General features: G+C 41.5%; 1 long non-coding RNA gene across 1 annotated transcript; it reads left to right on the top strand.

Annotated features, from left to right (window-relative positions):
- Positions 1-216: 216 nt before the first annotated feature.
- Positions 217-24461, top strand: LOC137108121 (uncharacterized). The gene is made up of 3 exons (XR_010912152.1): positions 217-314; positions 429-555; positions 24399-24461. It is a non-coding gene; the product is annotated as an uncharacterized lncRNA (long non-coding RNA).

Raw genomic sequence — 24461 nt, 5'->3', positions numbered from 1 at the left:
CAGAATCCTGTCCGTCGCTGGTCATGTGTCCCCCTGTAAATACAAGTTCCTGGATCCTCCTGCAGAATCCTTCTCATCCTAGACTCTGAGATGCAGCCGCTGAAACTGCTGTTCATGTTACGGGAAATGGGCACCAGCTTTTTGGTGCTTTGCACTTTGGGTTGCAGTGGTTTTCCATTGTTTAGCAGAATTAGATCCACAGGTGTAACACGACCTTCTCTGTGACATTTTTTGCTTAGGTAGCTCAGTGTGCGTCACTTTGACTTTGGTTTAATGATGGCGCCCAGACAGGACGACCCTGTAGCCTCCCACAGGTGAGTTGGCTTTAAAGAACAGAGGCTCTTGCTGTGGCTCTGCAGACAGCTAGTTTGTCACCAACGTCGAGGCTTCGATTATTGTGCGCCTCCCTGGTTTTTGTGGTTTCTCAGGAATGGTTGGCACTAGTTCAACCCCCATCAATGGCTTTGGGACCAGAGACTGCAGAGACCGAAGCCCGGCCAGAGAGGGTACTCACCACTAGAAGAGACCACGGAATCAACCACAGCAGCACAATCTGTGAGTTCTTCTTCACAGCCTTGACTAGGAGTAGTTACAGTTCGGAGCAAAAGATTACGTTTTGAAATGGCAAAAAAAAAAAAAAAGACGTCATTTTTAATGCACATCTAATGGACTTCATCAGAAATTAATTAAAGCTTATTTGAAATTAAATACAGCTTTCGCACTGAGATAATTTTCATTAATTTACCATAGCGTTTTCTTTTTTTTTTTCACCACTTAACCCTTTTTGTTACTTCTGATGATAAAGGAACATTTGCACTGGCTGAATCTTCATTAAATACAAATTGTTTTTGCCACTTCAAAATAAAGGGATGTAAATTTTTGCACCCAAAGGTATAAACCAGCTGTGGTGAGTGACAATGGTGTAAAAAGACTAACTCCAGCTAACTTGTTAGAGGTGTATGCTACCAACCAGGCTGAGCACATTTCTCACAAGATGGCGTTAATGCAGTGTGACCTATAGCCACATTCTCTATAAAAACATTTAATCAAGGACATATCAGACAAGCTGCATGTTTGTAAATTGGTAAAAATGAGGATTCCCAGGTGAGATTTCATGGTTCTTATTGCACCGTGACTCTAGTTTAGGTTGTTGTCAGTTATTTAGCTTTAAGCTTTAGCAAAGTTTAGTGTTTTCTCGTGCATGTATGTTTCATGCATAACAAAAGCTTCTTTTTTATGAATGACTCTTCTCCTGTTACAACTCGAGCTGTATCAGACCGTTTACTACGGCAAACATCCACATGAACACTTTCCAGCTTTGTGTCATTTTCTAGTTTCCTTTATTATCTGGGCCCAGGAAACTGTCCACCACATCAGAAGCTTCTGTTATATATACTGTCCTTTCTTCTGCCATCCATCCATTGATAAGTGACTGTCGTCTCCGTGGACGTCTGCTCTCCGCTCATCTGAATCTCAGAGCTCCACAAACTGTCTCCTGGCTGCTGTAATTCTGCCCGTCCTCAGCCCATAAAGATAAGAGCGGGATGGCTGGAATGTGCAGTGGAGAGGTGACGGTGACGAGCTGAAGGGACGTAAACTGACATCAGGCCCAACACCTCTCACCTTTTTGTTTAACACTTGCTGCTCAGCTTTTGTCCTTGAAAGAAAATTAGCTTTGCTGTGCAAGAAAGTCTTTGTCCAGCAGCAGGAGACGTTTCAGAATCAAAAGTTTATCCGTCATCAGCAGGAATAATCGGGACGACCACTGTTGGACAGTCAGTAGCAAAAAAAGTAGCAAAATAATTACATTCAGACAGTGTATTTTACAAGTATAAAATTGTGTATAATGTCTAAAGTTCAGTAATATAACACTTTATGCATTTCATCATATCTATGATTATTAATAGTTTATGTTTCCACATCTGTGAGCTGATTTGCATCAGTACGTCGTCCAACCTTTACACCCATAGACTGTCTTTTTTTGTTGGTGGTGTGAAGGCAGTCGTCCACGATCCACAGGGTTAGTGGTTCGATTCTCGGGTCCCTTCTTGCTACGCGTTGAAGTGTCTGCGTCTGTTAAAACGGCATTTTGGTGCCAGGCAGGCAACATGGGGGATACTGTCTTGTACAAGGGCCCTGAAGAGCAGCTGGTTTCGCCCTGTTTGTGGTTACGAACACTGGATTACAACTTTGCAAACAGGGAGAACGGCGTCAGGGTGAGGAACTAAATAAACACAAAAGTTGTTGAGCTTCAGTTCAATGAATCATCACGTCACTTGACTTGTTACGATAACTTAACAGTTGTTTCATAATGGACTCAAATTCCAGTTCTCTGCCTTGTTGAGCCATTCGTCCACTCCAACCACCTCCGGACAAATGTTTCTGTGTCTGCATCCTCGATGACTGTGTTATGTTTGCATCAGCAATGACCGATCGTATTTTAAAGGACAGGTGTTCGTACACTAGCTAATGTGTAGCCAATAAGATGCAACATACTTATTACTTATGATACACAACGTGCAGTTCATCTTTATATTGTGACTAAGGAAGAAGCGACTACAAAGACGCACAGCAGAAAAGTTGCGATGAAAAATAGGATCAGTGAAATGATCAGTTGGTGCCAATGATTTTTCTCACCAACTAATAATTGTTTAAGTGCCACAATAGCGACATTGGTAATCTGTGAGTGCGATACACTGTCACTAAACATTTTGTTAGTCAACTAATCATTAAAATCTTAAAAGTGAAAGTCTTCTTGATAGTTTGACATTTTCTCAGCACCTCTAGGCTCATTTGGAAGAAAATAAGCCATTAAGATGGAGACGTGCTCCACCAGAACATGCAGCTCAGTGTCAAATGTGGTTAAAAAGTTCCACTTATTCGTGTTGATCCTCACTTTATACCCAACACTGGTCAGAAGCAGCAATCCAAACCTCCCACCTCCACACACACACACACACACACACTTGGGGCCTGTGCTCTAGGCTGCTGGACCACCGGCAGGTCGAGCTCTAATGATTTCACAGCAGCAGATTTAACACAGGGTGGCTGCTCAGTGTCAGACGACCCCAGAGGCTGTGGAGGGGCTGACAGTCAAAACACGGGCGTAAAGGTTTGACCCTGAGAAATCTGGAGGTGGAGACAGTTCAGAGTGGACGTCTCTAAAAGTGTTTTAACACTGAAGAGGCTGCAACACATTGAGACGGCATCCATTCATACGTCAGACCTTTTAGAGCCTCGTTGTAGCAGTTTCCCCTTCGAGTGTAATTTTAATGTTATTATTTTTTCGACTTTATTCCGTTCTTCAGTAAATCGTGAGCATCTTAGCGCTCAGATTTTTCACAGTTGCAGGAGACTGTGGTTAAAGTTGTCCATCAGATGACCTCTATGTAATAAACTGCCAAAGGCTTATTTTTAATATTTTAACACAATGGGACGTTTCATTTGTTTAACTAACCAACGGGAGCAGTGAATGTTACAGTCCCATTAAATGGCCCTTATCAGATGTTATGTGTCCATGTTTATGCTTTAGAAAGGATCCAGGATCAGCGCTGAGCTGTCTAAACCACTTTCCAATTGTATTTTTTTTTTATTTTTTTTCGGAACTAGATGCACCATTCATGCCGTGATTGGATGTTTATTTTAACATCCTTAACCCTCGTTAGGCCAAAAACCTAAAGTTCTTCTCGTCACTCGCTTTCCAAGTTCACCTGTTTTCCAGTTCACATGTATAGAACAATTCTACTTGAGGTCAAGCAGAAACCATGATGTGAGCTAAAGTTGAAGTAGGGAGTGTTTTTAACCAATAGTCTGTGCTGCTACTTTATGAAGATCTCATTATAGCCCAAATCCTGCTCTTTCCATAAAACTAACTATAGTTTGGTCCATGAAAGTGGCCTACTGAGCTAATTAGGAGGAGGAGTAGGGCCCTACTGACCCATATCTATGCTGATAACAACTGATAAGATCCATTAAACAGGGTCATAACATTTACTGTTACACAAAAAACAAACTTTGCTTGTAGCAATGACCTCACACAGAATTTGAGGCTAATTTGTTTAAAAATGACAAATGTAGCTGGAGCCATGAAAACATTTTAGCTAATCTCCCATCGTATAAATATGACATAGTTTCATAGGAATCGAAGGTAAAGAACTACAAGTCTTTCTCTTCTGCTGTAATAAAAGCAGCGGGTCTAAAATAAGACAAATGAAAATAAACTTACATTTGCCTCCAGGTTTATTTATGTCTTTGTAAAGAAAGCCATCAGATGGAGCCGTGTGGAGGCTGTGTGTGGATAGGAACAGTGTGTAGTGCTGCTGAGGTCATTGTGCTTTCTAACATAATTGCCCCTCGGGCTCTTAATGACAGAGGCAGCTAGTTAAAGTCCCTGCTTGTCCATTCATACTCTGCTCTCTCCAACTAGCTCTAGCACTCATTAAAACAGCGAATGGACCACAGATGTGGAGTCGCCCATTAGTTTTACCTGCATGGAGCTTTGGGTGAGGTGAATTTAGGAAGCGATGTTAAACACCAGGGTAAGGGCTTCATTTCCCCATTGGGGCCACCCAGACTAGAAACGTCGTGGGGCTGTAAGGAGACGTGTTTGTCCACTCGCAGGGTGCAGCCTCTCCAGTCCTAATCTTGTGCAGAGTTCATGTTTTGTTTTGACAGATTTGTTGAGATAAAAATCACAAATCCTTAAAAAAAAACTCAGTTGTTAGAATTTGGGAAGGGGGAAATGCATTATACAGTCAGAGGTAGGTGACCCCCCCCTTGTATTCATATCTCATTTGGTTCTGGGGTTTTCATGGTCTAACATGAGGGGACAGAATACAAAATGTTCCCTTCAAATCTGTGGCGGCAGTTTGGGGAAGGCCTTTTGCCGCTTCAACTCGACCAAGACATCATTTTCCCAGTTTGGTCTGCACAAAGCCCTGACCTCAACCCTATCCAACAACTTTGGAATGAACTGGAAAGCAGACCGTGAGCCAGACCTTATCACCTGCTAAATGACCTGACATCAGTACTAGACCTTGCTAATGCGCTTGCGATGTTGTGGGAGCAAATCCCAGCAGCCAGGGTTTCAAAGACTGTTGCAATGACATCACCTATTGGTTTCATAATCTGCTGTCTGCATAATTTTGGCCATGTGGATACTAAAGTTGCTTTCTGTATGAGATGAAGTGGAAGGTTTAGCTGAAAGTCCACGTATTGTATTTTTTGAAACATGTCATTCCAACTTATCAAAAGCCCCCTTTCAGACACGAATCCTGACATTGTCTGGACTTCATACCATCGAGGTCAAGTCTTTTCTCTGCGATGAGAAATCCTTTATGCTGATCAGATATTTGGTTCAGAAGATGGTGGGGAACAAACCTGAGCTAAAACACCAACTGGACTTATGTTCCTCAGGTGGACAAGAGCATGTTTTTTTTTTTGTTGGGTGCACGTGTAGCTGATTGTTAACTCGTTAACTTTGGTTCACAATCCTACCAGTTTTCACACCTGAAACTCTGAACCACAGTTTTTGGTAAGTTGTGTTGTTCTGGTCAGTTTTAGGTTCACATTGCAATTTTGCAGGCACACAAAAAACAGCCCCAGGGGCCTGTGTGAAAGACCTACGTCCTGTTGTCATCGCCTATGTGGGGTTTTTGTGTTTTCTCACACTTTGATGTTCTACTGCTGTAGTTCTTAAGGTGGCATTGGTCTTTTCTCCTCACGTTGTTTCAAGGTTTTCTACCTTGAACCAAATAGAAATGAAATATCTAGTCTCATCCTCTCCTGATGTGCTCCAGCAGCTCAATTCTGTTCCACTTCTGTTTCTTCTTTTGTTTGCGTATAACCTGCCTCAACTCTAAATGTTCTGAAGGGCTGAACTGCCCAGACAGTCCTTTCACACCAAATACGAGCTGAACCAGGGTTCAGTGTGATATGGGAGGAGACCGCGTCTTTTGGTTGGGACAAACTCTGGGTCTTTGGTCTGGAGTGTGGTCTGAGGCACCTTTCACAGCTGCTAGTTTGATCCAAACCAAGTTGAAAAGTTTAGGGGTCCAGACCAAACACGGTAGATGGGAAGATTTGCACATTAGCTGCACAGGTTGGAACTTAAATTAACGCCGAAATATGGTGTGAAAGGGTAAAAGAACGAAATAGACAACGTCTGCACTTTTGCTGGAGTTTTTGTTTGCTCTGGAAGTTTTCTAAAAAAAAAAAACAATTAAACGCTTAAACGACGCATTAGTGAACGTTCAACACTGTTAAATCTGTCCATTTATTTATGGCGCATAAATCCTTGGTGTCTCCCGTTGAAGAATAAAACAGGTCGGATACAAAAGGGTTAATGTAACATATCCTCGTTTCGAGTGGAGCTCGGGTGAATTTCTTTCCGTTTGTCTCAGTCGTGTTGAAACGCTTTCCTATCTGCGCAGACCCTAAAATAGCCTCAGACAGCTCAGTGTCCCGGCCAGCATCAGCCCTCATGACGGTGTCAGATCAGCCTGTGGAATGCAGAGACAAGCTCTCAGCCTCTGATTGGATGCTTATCATAACCATATCCTGTTGTCGGCTGATGGATTGACCTTTACAGTGGCAGTCACAGGATGCCATCGCAGGGCGAGGCGACTGCGACCAGGCTGTGGCTGATATTTTTATTCACACCTTGATGTCCGTCCTTCTTTTATCTGAGACATGTTAGTCTCATTCTGAGGTTTGACTCGGTATCTTGACACTGCACGTGGTCATCACGGCTACAGGTGTTCTTTTGTGGGAAAGGCGACACTGTTCACGTCCTGCTACCGTTTTGTTCATATTGGGACTTCACTGCAAAGCCGACTCAAAAGAGTTTGCTCAAATATTTGTATATTTTCGCCCTAAAACTGTGGAAATAATTGCAAATTGCAATGCAAAGGTACTTTTTTATTAATAGTAATGAACCATGTTGAACAGATAAATCAGTGAGATCTTTTGGCTGAGAGGGGAAATGTACTAATTACTAGTTGGTGATCCCACACATGCTGCGGACTTTGGCATTAACTTGCAAATTATTTACTTAATGTCCATTTGTTTCACGTCCTCGTCATATTTTTATCTGTTAATATTGAATTTACAGGGGTAAAGGGCTGCTCACAGACACAGGTCCAACGTTTCAGCATGAATCAAAGAGACAAAGAGGAACAACAAACCGGGTACAAGTACACAAAGGCAATAGTCACAAAGTACTCAGCAGTATATAGAGCTTGATTATTTGTGTGTGACATTAACACAATTTTTAAAGTACTGCAAAAATGATGACTGCTTAATATTACAACACAGTCGTAGTTTGCTGCACAATTGTACAGAGTACTTCTGCGGCTGGGACATAAATCTGACCATGAGTGTTTAGTGGCTGCTCAGGTCAGTCCTCCTGTGGGAAAAGGGAGATGAGAGACTCGGGGTCAATCTGGGCTAAGCCCTGCTGGTGCCAGTGGACCCCCTGGTTCCCCCGACAGACCCTGAAACAGCGCTGACATCAAGACCCAGGTCAAACGCTGTGGAGGTAAATGAGTGTTTGTCTGTGTGTGTCGGCCTGCTCAGGGGTAACAGAAGTGGTAATGACATCAGGTACATTTTCAAACCATGCAGCCACTTATCAGATTGACTTTCAAATAGTTTTTTTTTGTAAACATCATTTGGTGCGGGGTAAGCTAAACCCATGCAGATCCCCACACAAGACTGGAACAATTTTACCGTCATGAGTAGAAAAAATGTGCAGCAAATCTTCTCAGAACCCGAGAAGAATAATGCAGCATTAACACATAATGCATCATGATATGATTAAAGTAAAACCCACCACAACACTAGTAAACAGAACATGTAACGTGTATTTCTCCGGTGCCTTTACTTCAGATGGTGGTTTATGTGTTTTGTACATGTAACATAAAGATATGTTACTGTCTTGTTACCTCACATGCCTGCATGCATGAAAAGTCCCGTTTTTAAAAGCAAACTTTCTGCTCACAACCATGTTTGTGCAGAGTTTGAATATGTGTAAGCGTGAGCACAGTTTGTGGAAGCTGATCCCTGTGTAATAAACGTGTTATAAAGTGTGATGTGCAGGTTTCAAATGTCCAGATCACAAACATCACTGTGAAGTAGAGACATCTGGTTGTGAGCAGCAAAAAAAAACCATCAACATCACGTTTTATTGAGTTGTTGCTGAAAGGCCGTATGTGACTTGACTATTGATTTGGAAAATGTCAATGTTTGAATGTATGGGAAGTTTAAAGTTGTGGTATCAGTCTTTGGTTAACAATAGTGGGGGTGTAATTTCTGAGCGGCCATTTTATACGAGTCGTCAAAACAGACGAAACACAGAACCAGTAAACTGGAATAAATACGTAAGCAATTAACACAGAAACATGTGTTAATTGAGACATTTCTTCTCTTTAAACTAGAACCAGTGTCTCAGCAGGGAGATTTTTTTGTGATGTGATGTACTGAATTTTTGAAGTAAAAATACAGCTTTAAAACTATTTTAAAAAATGTCTCCTTTTTAAAATGTCAAAATTTAGATCAATTCATTAACCGCTTGTTCAGTTTGGATAATTAACAAACATTAGTGCTGGGCTCTTGTACGGTGGCCCGTAGGTGCAAAGCACAGCATTTTACAACATTTAGTCGCTGGACAGATGTTTTATTGAAGAACACGCACAAAGGAGCAATGTGTGATTCTGCTGCTCCAACAAAGTGCAACATGTTATAAAACACGCTTTCATTGTCTTTTGCCGACAGACTTCCGACAGGCTCTTTGATTCTAATCAGCTGCACGTTAAACTCCCATTTGTGATTTGCTACGTTTTCCAGATTTACTGATGCTTTACCTCAGTAGACCAAGATCCATGCAGGAACTTATGAACTTACAATCTGTGACTGTGCCCGCTCAGGCGTTTTACATTATTAATATTTACATTTTCAAGGTGATGAAAGAAGAAGACCCCTAAAAACGGAGCGGTGAGCGCGTCACACTGTGCCCACAGGTTGTAGAGTTTATGACGGAGCAGAGGAAGTCGACATGAACACAACCTAACGGAGCTGAGACGCGATCCCGCCGCTCTCGGCACCATTTTCCCATTCCCCGGCTTTTCCATGTCGACTTCGCTCTGCAGCCTCACTCCTGAGGAAAAACAGACGCCTCCTCTTCCACCGCCCTCCCCCTCCTCGGCCAGCTTTCTCTCCCCCCCCCCTCTTGCCCCTTGGGCTTTTTTTATGGCAGGGCTTCTAACACATGACCTCTGCCATGCATTAGACTACGTGTACAGGTCCACACAACAGTAAGAAACAAGAACAACATGTGATAAAGTATGAGCTGAGTTTTCCACTGTGCCTATTGTTATTCAGGTCCACATCCTCCAAACTCCAGCAGCGATAACAGCTTTTTGATTTATCCTCTGCAAAGCACATTTGTACTGTAATCCAATCAAACAGCAGCCTCAGAGAGCAAGAAATCATCGTTGCCTAGTGGAGGTTTTTTCATTCGGCTGCTCTCTTATTCCACTCGTGCTGCCTCGACTGGACGGTCACCCCTGCGGATCATCCGGTTCGCCGCCGCCTTATGCAGAGTGACAAGCTGTAATTTGGTGTACACATTTACCTCATTTGCATGAGAAGCGTTTGTGCTGCCTGCCACCGAGCTGAACGAATTATATCGGCGGTTCTTCTGAATCTAAATAATGGAGGCAAAATTATGAGCGATGCTGGGAAGTGAGGGCGTAGCTCGTTACAGGACAGCAGCTTTTTGTTAACGTTGACCATCTCTCTGTGAACAACTTGCACGTGAGTGACGTCAGTGTTTTACTGGTGCTGCCATTTTGACTCATGAAGATCAAAACCACCGACCACGAGACGGGAATAAACGTACTGGGAGAGAAGGAAAGAAACTTCCTGGTTTGTCATTTCATGGGAAACATCTTAAAATGCACTTCACCCAAAACTCCAATCGAGATCGTCTTTTATAATTATCTCCATTTGATTCAGACGTGAAGATGAGCTCTTTCATTTGCTCCAGTCTTCTACTTTCTATTTACCTAAAACTCGTCTGAACGTTTGAGTAACAAGTTACTGACGCAATATGATGTTTCAGATCACTGAAAGTCAAGTTCTGCATTCAGTGTTTTTCAAGAGTACAAACGTCTTACCTCACAAAATACACGATGTACCAAAATAAAAGTACTCCTTATGCAAAAATGTCTAAATCACGTCAGTGAATATGATATTACTAAACTATAATTATTGAGAAATTAATCTGTACATCATTTTAATGTAATTAACGACCTCGTGCACAGTTTCGATGATCATACGTTTGAACCTAATTATTAGAAACTGAGCTACTTTGCATACTGCTCCGTAGCTGCTGAATTTCACAATAAAAGTCAATAAATATAGAGCATTTTGTGCTTTTTCTCAAAAAAAAAAAAATTACTACTGTAGTAATTATATAAATATAGTGGAGTAAAAGTAACGTCTTTACTCCTGAAATGCAGTGAAGTTGAAGTTGCCTGCATAACTGCACAGCACGTTCCACCACCGGTCAAAAGAACTCAAATCAACTTTATTGGCACAAAATTACCTCAACGAATTTCAGAATCTGTCCAACATATGAGACTCTGTCGTCAAATCCGATGCAGAAACACTCAAAATAACCTTCAGTGATGAAAAAACGGAAACACTAACAGATGTAATGAGCTGTGACAATTAAATGCTTTGCACACAAGTGTAATTAAAACTAGACTTACATTCATCAGTGAACTCTGTGGATGCTGAAGAAACGTTTGATCACGTCGAATTGATTGGTTTGTTTTTTTCTGCAGGGAATTATTTCTGAGAAGGATACAAATTATTCCTCGAATCCTCTTTGCAACAGAAACACTTAGCCAGGTCCAAAAGTCACATGTGTGATTATAACTGCGTATCAGTAGCAATATGTTTGCAAATAATCTTATATTATAATAATTCTTCTTCTTCTAAACCACCAACCTTGAATTATACCATATTCAGCATGAAAGAAGATCAACAGATGACAGATCCTTCAGTTCGAGCATGAGCCAGCACCAAGTAAGTGTAACTGTGAGTATTCAGAGTATATGAAATTTGCAGTAATAAGACTAAAGCTAAAAAATCTACACATGAAACTAAAAGAACGATAAAACAAGCGTATATATTTTTACCAGCATAGTCCAGCTCTCTTAATTGTGTTTTATTGTGTTGCAGCCAATCCCGAAAATCTTTCCTGCAGGAGAGTTTCATTGTTTTATTTAACGGTCTGCCGGCGTGTCTGGACCATTTCTAACCAAAAGTTTGCACTTGAATTTTTCCAGACCTCCATACTCGCAACACGAAAGACAACTGGACATGCAAGACTAGAAATCCTTCCTCCATCCTGACATGATTATTAAAACCAGCCACACAACATTTGACAGGTAGTTTATTTGGCGATCACAGACTATAGCAACAGGATGCCACCCTGGCCGCCTCTGCACCGCTTTTATTGTCCTTAATGACCAGGAAAGTTGGAACAATGACCACACAACATGAATCCTGAAGTCTGCTTGGACCGAGAAAACACACGTTTGTAGGTTCGAGCTTGGGACCTCCCATGGCGTTGTGAAGACCTGGACATCTACACACACACACAAAGCAGCAATCTGATCAACTCTGGAATCTTGACATGTATAAGCCTGAAACGTGCACGTGCCTGGTACAGTTTCAAATCTAAGCTAAACTTTCCCCCCGTTAGTTTGTCCACTTCTACCCATTTGTCAAGCAGGCAGCAAAATAAAGCCAACTGCAGGACACTGATGCGACCACGATGATGTTGTTACGTTTTGCACTGAAATTCCAAGAGTAGAGGAAAATCGCATAAATCAACATTGTCTCGTTTGAATATTTACCATAAAAGCAAGTAAATAACACATAGATATTTTTGACCACACGCAGCCTGTATCCACCTGCAGAATATTGAAGAGTTAGGAGCATCGTTTTTCACAGTGATGCTGAAAAACCTATAAACATCTATTATGCTATAAATGACTATAACTGTCTCTTAGGACGTCCTAGATGTCCCTGTCTCCGATGACTCTGAAGCCTCTCTTAGTGCACTGAGCCCTACCTATCCTGCTCACTTAATACATTTATAAATCACCACAGCATTATACGTTTCCTCTTTCTCTGTATCTTTCTGCAAGATCATGTGCTTCCAGTTTTCAACCAATCTGCCCAGTGTCTGTTCAATGCGTCTCGTTGGTCTTCAGACTCTTGAGGTCGAGGCAGATAGAATTGTCAAAGTAGAATGAAATTGAATAGAATCTACAGATAGGATGGAACAGCTTGTGTCTCCAGGTGTGAGAGTGGCAGCACAAAAGTCTCACTGACAGTCACTGAATTACATTCGTGTTTCATGACACAGAGCTGTTGCTTTCTTATCAGAGAATTGCCTGACACGGTCTTTAGCAGTAAAGCTTGTAGCCATCCAGACTTTCCTGGAAGTTCTTCGACTGTGACTCCCCGCTGTCCATAAATTACACACGCTACGATATCCTGGATATCAGATCTTTCTTTTCTTCTCATTGTCGATGGACCTGTCATTTGCCTTTGTGCGAAACTTTAAGAAGGTGAAATCCCGCAGTGTTGGCAAGCTCTGATCTGCAGCTCTGGTTTGAGGCATTCAGGGACAGTCCAGCCTGTGACTGCTAATAATTACAAGGCTGTTCATGGATATTTGTCCAATTTGCATTAAATGTTGTGATCATTAATTTATAATAGGATTATTAAATAGGTGGGATGTTAAAAGATCGTATCGTCTCTGTACAGTAGTTTCCTAAAACTGCAGCCACACAGCTACAACAGCAATTTTTATTCCTAAATGAGTCAGAGACTTTATCTGAACCCACTCAAAATGATCCTACAAATAACCACTGTCAGACCATAAATGGACTTTCCTTTTTGGCTCCTTGTGCCCACCATTCACCCCCTGTGCCCGGCCTAGCAAGAGAATTTCACAAGCTGGTAAATGAGGAGTTTGTTAATCTCCATTGTAAAAGAAATAAAAGAAAAAGGTGTTTTTGGAAATGTCCAAACATCCTCAGCAATAAAATTATAAAGGGACCTGGGATTATGTGTAATGTGGCCTCTTCCAAAATTGTTGGTGTGGTAGAAAAAAACAAAAACTACATGATCTCAACCAGAATTCCATACGTCACAGTGTGGCAAAGATTTTATATCATAATAAAGAGCGACTTTCACTATTTCCAACTTGCCCTCTATGGCTTTAGTTTACGGTGTAAATGGACATTAATGCTTTTAAACTTCCCTCTGACTTCACTATATTAAAACATGTCTGTGCTTCTAAACTCCTCCAGATGACACCACCCGGGGGAGTTTTTCATCTATAGGAGTTCCGATGATTTCATCTGGGGGCTCAGGTTCACCGCGATTAAAAATTCCATAGTGTGAGAAACAAGATGACATCATCCGAACTAAAGGTTCCTCCAAGTGATGTCACCGGGAGGCACTTCTCAGCTGGACGGAGAGAAATATTTGGATGTAGGGAAGTCAGAGGGAACTTTAGTGGTATTTATGTACATGTGCCACCCAAACTAGAACCAAAGAAGCAAGTTCAGAATCGGTGAAGGCTTCTTTTAGCCCAGGGAGATGTTTGCGTAAAGTTCAACAGTTAAATTAATGAGACATCAAACCGGGACATTTGAATAGCATGTCCTAGTTTGACTGATTAGTCAACGAATGTCTTCAGTGGGTGGGTTTTGATTTAAACTCATGCCCTCAGTATTTCTAAACAAATCACACATAAGGTGTAAAAAATAATCAAACGTGTGCACATGAACCAAACTCTTAAACTCATCGCACTTTGTTGCATCAAATATTCACACACAGGCCGTTTACCAGAGGCAGGTTTAGGTGCAACTGAACAGGAGGATCATTTTATATCTGTGTGTGTGTGTGTGGCTCAAAATCTGCATCCATGTCTCCGTCTGCTCCTAAACAAACCCCAACATCATTTTTTGGTTTGTTTTTCAAACTTAGCAGCAGACTTCTGCACCAGCTCTGACGTTTAATCAGTTAACATGTTGAGGAACACTATTAGAAACCGAAGACGCCCGGCTTGTTTGGTTTAGGATTAAGGTTAATTCATTGTTTCTTAAACATCCTTGCACAGACATAACTGTGGACCGTGCACAGTGTCTGCTCGTGTATCCCTCTGTCACCGATCAGCTGGCTCGTATTTTGAAATATTTCTCAGATCTGTGAGTTGAAATTCGTTAATTTCCACCTTGTTTCCGTGGTGGCTGACGATGGGAAAATGAAACCGGGACGGATCATCAGCCAAGTCTCTGTTCCTCTGCAGTAATGGACCAGATCCACACGCACGACTTTCCCAGGTCTCGTGTGCTTTTAAACGCGATTAAGTGTGATCTCACAAAGCTGATGGATGTGCGCGTGGTAAGCCGCGCTGCTACATCGCATCACGCTGTCAATATTTCTCCTCTCCCCGAAATTTGATTTGGTCTTTACTGGCCCAGGCTTTAGTGCAGGGAGCTCATCTCCCTATCAGCCGCCTCCCGAGAGTCATACGTTATGTATCGTTTATTTGTGAGGAGGATTACAGTGTTCTGGAGCCTATAATCCATTCTCAGGTTTAAATACGCCCCCCTTTCCTCCTCCTCTCCTCCTCCTCTTCACATCTAAACTCCCGTGCTTGGGAGCACAAACCGACGAGCCACCATCCCCCCTCACAGCAGCTCGACCGCCCCCGCCAGGCTGCAGTGGAGATGGGGAGCTTTGTTTTACAGCGTGATCTGTCTTGTATGTCTCAGGCCGATTCCTGCTTTTACGGCTTGCTTATACATTCCTGCTGCAAATGGTTTACATACCGGGGCAGGGAGCCCTCCTAAATCAGCTGGCAGCTCCGTGCAGCTGGGACAAGGTGGAAACCTTGTCATCGAGCCGCTCTACCGGCGATTAATGAAGCCCAAATTAAGATAATAACATTTTGGCTCTGACCCGAGCCAGCAGATTACATCACTTCCGTGGAAATTCAATTTCTGCTCTTGTCGCCCTGGGATCAGCAGTATTTTACCACCTAGGTTTTTAGGCCTCGTGTGTTTTGAGAGAGGGGGGGGGGGGGGGGGGGGGGCAGTTATGAAACCGCTGCTTTCTCATTCTCGTCTGAGCGAAGGTGGAGAGGTGGACTATAATGAGCAGAGGAGTTAGAGGGTGATGACTCTGCCATTCAGGGTCCGAGCACAAGCTGCCCCAGTGTTTCAGGCTGAGACCCTCGAGTACAGCCACACAAATCCTCCTGTTACCTGTTACTCTGTTTTAAAACCTTGTTTCATTCATGTTAGCAGCTCATAAATGGCCGCCCACCGCCTCGGCAAAAACAAGCTGAGGCCCGGTCAGGTTTATACCCAGCAATCTGCAGCACTGCCCCCCCCCCCCCCCCCCCCCCCCACCCTTTGCCCCTCTTGATTGATTTTAATTAGTGAGGTTTGGATTTGATAAGAAGTGATACTGAGGCCAGAGATTTGTCTGGGGAAAAGCTGGATGCTCAATTTTAAAGTTTTTACGAATTGTATGTTTTTGTTTTTGAAGCATGTGGTAAAACCAACCTCTTTTTTTCGGGGGGGGGGGGGGGGGGTTATACAAAATAAGTTCGCACGAATCAGCACTTAAATGGGGTCTAGTGATGCAGGCCCAGAGGTCCATGGGGGAAAGTTCATAACCACAATGTGAATTTGGCTGATTGAAAATTCTTGTCTAAAAAGACATCAAGAATTCTTTTTGAAGGCTCATTACAATTTACTTCTTAATTTTTGAGTTTTTAGATATTTTTGGATAAGAACTACTGAAAAATGATTTAATTAATTAATTAATTAAATAGTAATTTGTCCAGAAAACCTACTGTAAAGTATTCATTTATATTCAGTATGAAAAAAAATCAGTGTTTTTATTAATTGTAAAGCGTAAACAAATTGTGGCCCCAGAGAATCTGTTGAATGTTATGGTAGTTTTAAATTCATACATTTTTTTTAGGCATAATCAAGATAACCATTGTTTGTTTTCCCCACACCTGCAAACCGAGATTGAAACTGGTGGAACTCCTGAACAACAATTCTGACGTTTCAGAAACGTCTGGAAGAAATATTAGAGGTGGCACAATGACAGAATCTACCTAATTTAGTCTGACTTGCAAAGGACAATAATGGGCTTAAAGCAAAATACCATGAATAACTGCTCCATATTTGATGAAGAGCTAACAATGCTGCAGTGCTTTTTTAATGAAGTCGTCCAAACAACTGTCCAAACGTGAGACAAAGATGACTTTTGTCCTTGACCGGACGTTGTCAGCGCTGAGCCTTTTTTAGTCTCACTGCCTTGACCAAAGCCTTTCATTCACCCGACCGGACATCGTCAAGGTCCATGTTAAATGTCACTTCCTGCTGAGTTTAGTAGTCCACCCTGTAATGCTCCTGCCAAAAAGGACATTTGGTTTGTCCAGATGGACACATGGTAACCATATGACATTCGGAGGCTATAAAATGGTTAAATGGACTTTTGACATGGCCGATTTAAGCGTCTCTTGGTCAAACTGTATTTGAAACGTCTTAAAAAGGGGCTGAGTCCTGGGATGTGCGTGACTCCCCGTGTGTTCTGATACCAAATGTCCCTGTATTGTTTGAAGAACCGTGTCGCAGGTGAGGCGAGAAACGGACAGAGAGCCAATAAGAGCAGGAAGTCATGCGAAGGGTAAATAGAAAAAACATGCACTGAAACATAAACTAAAGCCTTGTTTGTGTCCACAGCTTTCTCTGCTTCTAGTTCATTCTGAGTCTGGTGTAAATGAGAAATTCTTGGTCACATTTTGACCGAGCTGTGCAATTAGCAGTTCACTTTAAATCGAAACGATCATGTGATCATGACCCAGACGTTTAAGCCTTGATGGGGGCAGGTAGCACTTTGCCAAGATTTTTGTCCTTTTCCCACGAAGGGCAAAGATAAAAAAACTGCAAATCACTTCAGAATACGAGGAATTGTAGATCACGTTGCAGTGTTTATGTTGCTGCTGCAGTATTATCTGTCTTTACATCCTCCCTCTCACTCTCAAAACTCCCCTGTGCACAGGCTGGATCCCTGACGTCAGAAGGGGAAAAGCATTTTATATCACATTTACGTCTTTTTTTTGTGAACCCTCTTCCTTTCTGCATCCTCGCCTCACTTCCCAAAGAATCACTTTTTCTTGTATGTGGGAGGAAAAAAAAAAAAAAGTTCTTAAAAGTCTTATGAGTGAAAAGGATGTTACCTCATTAAAGAAGAGGCCATAAATCTGTCTCTGTCTTCAGCAGCACTGCTCCACATCTGGCTGCTCGCTCTGACCACTCACTGTTGCTCATTCTCACTGGGCCCCGGATGGGATTTATGCTTCGTTCTGCTCATGTCACATGTTGTTTGGTCCAGCATCCCCAAACTGGTGCCATCCCTACAGATGCTGGGGAGGTGAAACGCTACTGGCTGTATCCAGACGGTGGATTATGAAATGTAGCTGAGGTTTATTGCTGCTGTTCTTAATGATTTCCCCCTGAAATATCCAACGGGGATGAGCACTGCAAACATAAGACTCCACTATTTATACTTTCCATCAAACTGCTTTTGTTGTCACATTTCTAGTTTGGGCATAGGGAAATAAATATATTAAAAAAAAACTATTATTATATTTGCAGAACAGAAATAAAAAAAAAATATGTTTGAATTTAGCCAGTTTTCAACTTGCTTTCTATGGCTTTAGTTTAGAGTGTAAATGGACATTATTGCATTTAAACTTCCCTTTGACTTCTCAATATTAAAATTGTTCTCTGCTTCTAGCTGGAAAACTCTTCCATGTTAAGTCACCTGGAGGAGTTTTTTATCATTAGGACTTCACATGACGTCATCCGGGGGAGCTGTGGAAAAGCAGCTTGACCAGGATTACAAACTCCATACTAAGAGTAACAAGATAACGTGATCTGAACTGAAGGTTTCACCAATTGATGCCATCTGGAGTCAATTTTCAGCTAGAAATACAGAGATATTTTCATGTAGGGAAGTCAAAGGGAAGAGTAGCGGCATTTGTGCACATGTGCTACTCAAACTAAAAGCAAAAGAAGCAGAATCTAAATCAGTAAAGACGTCTTTTAGCTCGAGTACCAAAACGTGCTCCAGCCTAATCACCTGCAGAAGTCTCTACGCTCTGAAACGACCCGTAGGAGCATCTCATCATGGCGACTGGTGGCATCTTCTCATCAAGGACACAACAAAAACACCAGTTTACGATCGTGAAGCGATGACACTTTGGTGATGAGGCACAACAACAACTTTGTCTGTATACAACGTGTTTAATGTGGATTAAAGCTTGGGCGTCTGTCTCTGCTACAAAGTCCAGTATTCTGTGAACTGTGTTGCCAACTGTTTTCAATGGCAGGTAGCTGGAATCTGCAGGAAAAGCTTGTTGACGCTGCTGGATGAGGCCACATGCTAATTCGCATTTTACTGATGTCATGACAAGAATTACATAAACATTTATCCATTTCACCTGCTGTCAGCTGAATAGAGTGGACGCAAATTACTACTTTACTACTACTAATACTACTAAACTGTGTTAGTTTTGAGAAAATAACACAGATCAAAATGGTCAAAAAGCATTTTGCTGTGACAAACAATGGGGATGGATGATTGGCTATTATCTCATTCACGCTTCTCTGTGACAATTTTTTTTTTAATTGCAAAAAAAAAAAATGTAAAAAAAGTGGTTAAAGTTCATTTGTTGCCAGTTGGTTTAAAAAAGTCTTGAAACAGAATTGTTCCTTTGTTGCTGTATGAACTTCATATGTACATAATGTAACTGATGGTGGTGATGAGAACGTATGGACTCGTCCGTGTGCTACATTTGCACCAGCACATACACACAGTCATCAGTTATAACCAGTTATAGGTTTTTTTCTCTAAGCTCTGAGACCTGCAAGTTGTGGCTCACATGCGTTGCAAAAACAAAGTTTGTCGAATCCAAACTGACTCCGGCTCCAGTTACTTCCACCACGTTTTGTTTGGCTTCAGTATTTGTGTTTGTCTTTTCTCCCTCTCTGTTTTACTGCTTCATATCCCAACTGTGGATGAGCCCTCTGGACAGACGGGCATCCACTCCCCTCTCCCACGGTCTCTCACAGCCAATACATCAGTGTAAAAGCACACCTGTGACGTCGGCTCGTGATATACTGTGACTGGACCTTAAGTGTGTGTACGGGTCGGAATCTCTCAGTACGTGTAGACAGAAGCACTGAGGCCGGGGGCTGACACGCAACGCCAGACGCTTCCAATTACATCTGTGTATCTGTCAGGGGGCCCTCCCAGCTCTGCCCTTTATGAAAAAAAAGAGGGTGACATGAGAGGACACAAAGGGCCGCTCTGGTCTGGATGGCACCGATCCACTTCGGCGTCTTCAGCGTCCCGCTGGTCTCAGTCACGCCTTCACTCCTTCACATGCAGTACTACTACGAGGGCATGCTGCAAATGTCAAGGGGGTGATTTTCATCTTCCATTAACTTTCATGCCCGTAGTTTGTGTGTGTTTTTAAAAGCTCCAATCGCACACTGCTCAGATAGTTAATTCACACCCCCGTCGTTTTGGTGCTGTGGGTTAAAAATGCCACTGAGGACACGGAGGTCGAACTCTCCGAAATGACTCTGGGCCTGTGGGAGTTTAATGGCCTGGGGAGGAATTTCTCTCTCTTCTCTCTTTCAGGGCAGAAGCTACTTCATTAATTGACCACAGTTACATTCTGACGTAATATGAAACAGCCTTTATGTGATGAGAGTAATTTACTCTAGTACTGTGTTATAATCTAATTGTTATGGATTAACCACCTCTCAGTAGATAACTTGGTTCAAATCTGCCTAAACTTAACCTGTGCTCCTGTTTTTACATTTGTTCCTCACCAAGTTACTCTACAACTTATCCCACATTTTCTACTAATTACTGTTTCATTTGCTGGGCATAATTCTCACCTTTTGAGGGTTTCCGGCATTAATCTAGACACTTTTCAATACGATACGATATTCAATGCAATTCATAACACATTGTTTTCTTACTGGAGTACTTGAACTGTTTAAAGCATGTACTTTTGTTCCTTTAATTTGAAGAAAGAATCTGAAGTGGTACTTGTGTAGTGTATTTCAGAGTGCTTACACTTAGACTTAAGTATTGAGCTTGTGTACTTCTACCACCTTCTGTGCAGTGGTGGGAAGTAATTAAGTACGGTTTTGACGTACTTCAGTTAAATATTTCCATTTTCTGCTGCTCAAACCTTCTGCTCAACAATAGTTCTGAAGCCAGTATTTGTTTTAAAAAAGTTCAAAATGTGCTTCTACTGCTATTTATAGAATGAACATTTTCTTCAAACTAGTCGCCGTTGTGTTAAATAGCAGAGCATTAATATAGTTTAAGGGTAAACAAAGTATTTGACTGTAGGCTATAAGATAAAGTAAATGTTTAGAAAAGGATTTTGGAAAATTGTCCGGAGGACATTAAACATGGATAATGTCTTTGTCTGTGCTGTGGACCTCAACAAGAACAAAGTAATAAGAACAGTGTTTGTTTACTGGTGTCGGTTTGTATTGAGATTGAGATTACATGGAAATACACATGAGGAGGCTGTGGCCCCGTGGCCGACGTCCCATTTCACTGGACGGCGCACAAAAATAGATTTAAATTACAAGTAAAATTATTTTGTACGTTTGTGAAACTGTTCTCCAGAATCAGAATTGAGCTGATGGTTCCGGGGTTTTCAGATGCTGCAAAATCAGTTTGTTTGTTTTTTTTTTCACCTGTGATGTGTGTGTTGCAGAATTCTATCGTTTTCATCCAAGAAAGAACCTGCCAGTGTTCTAACATTGTTTTAATCCTGATTCGGAGCATCATGCCAACTGTTTCCCACGCTGCCCAGAGATGTAAATCACTGATAACTCTGCAGAATTTACAGGCAGCTATAGTTTCTATAGTTTAATTAAGAAGTTGAATTTCCTGCCTCTACCAAGCAGTTACGTTGCAGTTGACATGCATGTTTTTCCAAACGCATATCAGACTCACTTCTAATCAGTTGATCCTCTGGTCCAAGTTTGCTCATTTTTAAGTCCTGCAAAGGTTTCCTGGGATTTGAACTTCATGAGGATGGAACTTATGAATATATGAACAACACGAATACATAACGCCCCTAACCACAGCCGTCACTGGCTTGATATAACAACTTTACAATGAATTCAGAAAAATGTCCTGTCTGCATGACATTATCATGAAACAGAACAAACATTTATTTATTTTAATCAGTAACATTTGTAACTCATTTGAATGTACCAACCTCACGCAATCCATGAAGACATCATCCAAGTTTTTCCTAGTGGGAAATGATTGGATCCAGTGGTTTCACTGAACAATGTGCTCTTTTTTTTTTAGTTTGATATAGAATTTATCAAAATCACCGTGGTTTAGTTGGTAGAGTAGTCATCTATAACCCCAGGTTCGGTGGTTCGATTCCTGGTTCCTCCTGGCCACCAAACATGTGCAGCTGTTTAGCAACAATTTCCAAAAGTGAGAAATAAAGCATGTTTGTGAAATAAAAAAATACCCTAACCCAGAAAAACCTTTCACAGAAATCTCACAGAAAAAAAATATACGATAGCCGGAATTCATTAATACATTGATTCTAAAGTATAATGTTTACATGATTTTAAATTGACATTAACAATTTGAGCAGTGATCACTGGTCAGAAAATACAACTGAAGTAAACATAAGTCCACTGTGAAACAAAAGATGATTCAAATGTTATCTGCTAAAGTACGTGTGCTGACTGACCTGAGGACCCAGCTGACATGACACAGTCTAATCAGCCGGTTTCCTCATGCTTGGCCACGACTGAGTCTCTTCACAGTAAACCTAACACCCATAAATGACCTGTGGCTGAGCCTCTGTGCTTGTCGTTAGCATGTAGCGAGGACGCAGCTTTGATGACATCACGCAGCGAGCAGCACCTCCAGTCCGACGGGCCCACGCTAAGACCTGTCAGCTGCGCCGCTCTGCGACATCAGCTGAGCCCCGGCCGCTGTGACGCTCTGCAGCTTCAAAGCTGCTGCTTGTCTGGCTCACGCCAAAACCAGTTACAGTGGTGCATAGCAGACCACCGCCACACAAAGGAAGCTTTGCTTTAATGTTATCAGAGACTGATCCACGTCTGTACAGCGCTGTAATTATGCTGTGTTAGCCTGCCTGCCTGACACTGGCCTTATGGCTTTTATAAACGGGCACTAATACAACTATACACCATTAGAGAGCCACTTTTATTACGTTTCCAGCCCTGGAGAAGCCCATTCATCTCCAATGAGATGGATTACTCTTGGTTTTTTTTTTGTGATCATCAAGATGGATGACTTTATGTTTCCTTCAGGCGCTGGTGAGAGGGTAGATGGTGCCTGCATGGCAGTATCTCTGTGCACAATCAGGAGGAAACGCTGATTATATTTTAGTTATTAGTTAAAAAATAATGCTGAAATTCACTTAAACCCAGCCAGGGAGCTTTTTGTGTTTGTGTGCTTTCAGATGCTGGGGTCACTTTGCAGGTTTTAAAGCTGCAGTTGTACAATTGAGGGGCTTATTTAAGTTCCTGTGCTGTGTTGTTGTTGGATGAATCTTTAATATAAAGCAACAAAAATCAAAACAGTTGTGACAAACCTGTTCTGTACGTGACTTTACTGGTAGTGAGACTATTATGCTCTAATTCAACATGTCATATAAGCTCGACTTAATAAAATACAATTATGTTATGTCACTGTAAAAACAGGGTGAGTTATAAAAAACAATATTTTGACTTTTCAGTAAAGACGATTCAAACTTATAAAAAGAAAACTTTGTACCAACAGTGACGTTTGCTTGTACAGTAAAATTTTATATTTTAAAATACACAAATACTACTCGAGCCTCAGGGGCCATTTTGGGTCAAGTTAAACTAAAACTGTCTATTCGCACACATAAACGATTACAATAATGTTAGATCCATACATTAATTATTTTACCAGACGCTACTTCAAATGCAACATTAGGTAAAAACTATGTAAGAATTTAATGTTCTTACTCAGTCACTTCACAGTGGTAAAGTTTGGGTCAATGAAGTAGTTCAAACTGCTTGATACATACAAACATGATGGTTAATATATTTAAGATTTTGCAAATTTAGATTTAAAACATTTAGAAAATATTTTTCCCAGGAGAGCTGACCTGAAGTAGGAAAACGTTTCTATTGTATTTTATAGTTTTTAAATGCACAAAAAGTAAATTTTTATTTAGTTTAATTTTTAGTTAATTACTGCAAAATGAAGCTTTTGTTATTCTGTATCTCTTATTTACACCATTTAACTTTGCAATATTAATTTTTAATTTAGAATTATTTTATGATCCTGTCCAGCTTCTGTTTTACACTCTATTCAAATTCATTTTTTTCTTATTCACATTTATTCCTGCATTTTAACACATATATTCACACATATCCAATATAACCCTGTTATGTTTATGTCTGTGCTCTTTTTTGTTTTTGTTGTTTTTTGGTTCATTAATGTTTATGCTGTGATTTCTCTTGACTTTGAATTCACTTTTAGAATAAATCTGCTTCTGATTTCAAGGGAATGGATCCAAATTGTGCCTGGCGTGTATTTGTTTAACACATTTTGGATTATTACTGTGCTCTGTTTTCACTGGGATGAGTATTAAACCCACATCTTCCTGCCTGAGCTTTGATAGTGAAAGCGTTTCCAGTCTGTTTAACGCTGCCTCAGACATCTGAGGACACGCTGACAGTTATGGCGTTTTGCTCTTTATCCACAGCACCGTCAACTCTGACTGTAAACTCTTTATCAGCAGTGAAGCAGCCGGTTTGGACATTCCTGCTCTTTAGTTTTGTTTATTTGAAGCGCGGCCGTAAAAGATGTTCCAAACTGTCCTGGTGCAGGGTCAGACTGCTACCGAGGCTTTGATGAGCGACTGTAACTGCAGAGCACCACCACCATTCCCATCCATACACCCCCTCAACCAGCCAGAATCTAAAAGGGGGCTTTGATGTGGCTGGATGTTGTTATTGTTTGTATCAGGGCTTATCACTGCCCAACCCCCATCCTGCACCACTATACCCCTACACACACTTGTTCATGGTGCATCTGGACATCATGGCATGTTTTGCACCTTTGTGTCACTTGATTTAACAAAACTACAGGTTTCTCCTTTAATTCTGCAGCCGATCTTCACCTTTTCTTCTTCTCCTCTCTCCTCGCTGCAGCCAGACTCTCCCCGATAAGGATGATGGATGGGGCAGAACTCTGGCTCCAGCCAAGCCCGGCAG

This window comes from Channa argus, chromosome 22 (genome assembly GCF_033026475.1).
Source record: "Channa argus isolate prfri chromosome 22, Channa argus male v1.0, whole genome shotgun sequence".
NCBI lineage: Eukaryota > Metazoa > Chordata > Actinopteri > Anabantiformes > Channidae > Channa > Channa argus.
Note: the sequence above shows the minus strand (reverse complement) of the source record. Positions and strands in the feature narration are given on the sequence as shown.